This window comes from Euprymna scolopes, chromosome 7, assembly GCF_053919585.1.
Source record: "Euprymna scolopes isolate OS-2025 chromosome 7, ASM5391958v1, whole genome shotgun sequence".
Taxonomy (NCBI): Eukaryota; Metazoa; Mollusca; class Cephalopoda; order Sepiida; family Sepiolidae; genus Euprymna; species Euprymna scolopes.
Window position 1 is genome coordinate 72424885 of NC_136488.1, and position 2500 is coordinate 72427384.

Here is a 2500-nt window from a genome sequence, read left to right on the forward strand (position 1 = left end):
TTGTTGTTGTTGTTGTTGTTTTAACCTCCTCTCCGCTCTTACTTAATACCACTCCCTAATATTCTAAAAAATAATAATTTTCAGACTTATGACCCTTGTCAGGTGCATGTTAACGATCTTGTTTTTAATCGACTTATTTACTTTATTGGCTTGTATATTTGTTACATGTAACTTGCCCCATTTTTTTTCTTTTCCTTTTCCTCGCCCCATTTTTCATCTTATTTTAGTCGATTGAATTAACGCGATGGTTCACTTCTTCATAATTATTCTAAAATTTTGCCAATCGAATAAAGTATATATATATGTATATATGTATATGTATATATATATGTATGTATATATATATATATGTATGTATATATATGTATGTATATATATATGCATATGTATGTATATATATATGCATATGTATGTATATATATATGTATATATATGCATATGTATATATATATGCATATGTATATATATATGCATATGTATGTATATATATATGTATATGTATGTATATATATATGTATATGTATGTATATGTATGTATATATGTATGTATATATATATGTATATATGTATATGTATATTTTTATATGTATATATATAGATATATGTATATATATGTATATGTATATATATATGTATATGTATGTATATATATGTATGTATATATATATATGTATGTATATGTATATATATGTATATGTATGTGTATATGTATGTATATATGTATGTATATATATATATATGTATGTATATATACATATATATATATATATAAAAACACACACACAGAATAGTAATAGAGACACATATATACCAATAGAGAAAATAAATAAACTATTTATACTAATACTAAAACACTGTGTCAGCTGACGTATTCGTCACATTATTTGAAGACATATTTTAATACTAATAAACCAGATGAGCAGTAGAAACTTGGTTTTATTAGTGCTCTGAAGTCCTTCCTGTGTAGATTGGTGATCTTTGAAACCAACGCATTTTAGGTGAAAACATTATTTCCTACTTATGTATCAAATGCAAGGCAAGTTATTTTCTCTTTACCTGGAAAAGTTTTTGGAGTTTAACCTATTTTCAAGTTTTTTTTTCTTCCAAATAAATGTAAAGTACAAAACATTACTATAACCAAAGGCAAGATAAATTAGAAATACGGTACTTACGCAGAATTCTACCCACATTAAAAAAAAAACAAAAAACAAAACCTTCCCTGTGACAGAAACAAAATGTCGTATAACAAAAAAATCACGTAAAATCAACAAGTAATTTTATTTTTCAAAAAGAAAAAAAGGTACTCATACAGAATTGTACCCATATGAAAAAACAAACAAAATCTTACTCGTGACGGAAAAAAAATATAATACAACAGAAAATCATGTAAAATCATCGGGTAGTTTTATTTTTAAATAAGAAACAAGGTGCATGTTCAGAAGTCTACCCATATGAAAACAATCTTACTTGCAATTTTCTTTTTTTAAAAACATTTTAATTATAAAATGTTTTTTTATTATTACATTTTCACTTCAAACAAGGCACATTGCCTTTTTGATGTAAGGGGCTACTATCAGGGATCTAAGTTGTAAGGGTACTATGTAGAAAGTTTAGCAGCAAGATTTCTGTTCACATTACACTTGAACTTCTGCATGTCAGTACAGTTGGGGAAGTAGGAAGCCAGAAGGGAATTCCAAAGTCTAGCAGTTCTGAGGAAGAAGCTATTCGAGTAGAAGGCCTTCCAACATCTAGGGATCTCTACTGTGTAGGGGTGGGACTTTGCTGCTTGCCGGGTTTGTCAGTGGTATTTTTGTCGATGAGTACAAGGGCTTGTAGCTCGTCAGAGCATCCACCATTAAAATACTTGTAAAACAGGCAGAGGGATGCAACATTTCGTCGATGGGAAGCTTAGATTACAGTTCGCGACCTGTCAGGTTGGCGACTCTCTTTTGGGCCTTTCCCAGAGCGAGAAACTAGTAGCAGATGCATCAACCCAAATGTGACAGTAGTACTCCATACATGAGCGAATGGTGGCTTTGTAGAAATACAGGATACTTTCAGGCGTAAGTAACTTTCTAGCAGAGTAGAGAGAGCCCACCTTCTTCGCAGCAGCCTTGGCAATGATCTTGATGTGTCTATTCCAACTCATATTTTCTGTGAACATTAAGCTAAGGAGTTTGAACAAAGTACTTTCAGATAATATATTCTTAGCCATAGCTATTGGTGGTTGGGTAAGGTTTCATGTAATTATTGAAGGAAACGAGCTTTGTCTTAACAGCGTTGAACGTTACCATCTATTTTTGATCCCATTCTACCACAGACTGAAGGTCTTCCTCTAGGATTCTGCCATTACCTGAGATATGTGCTCATTAGTTTTCCCCACGTGTCTGCTATAGAGCGTAGTGTAGTCGGCAAATATACCCATCTCAGAGAGAATGTTATTAGGTAAGTCATTTATAGATATCAGGAATAATAAAGGTTCAAGGATCGATCCCTGAGG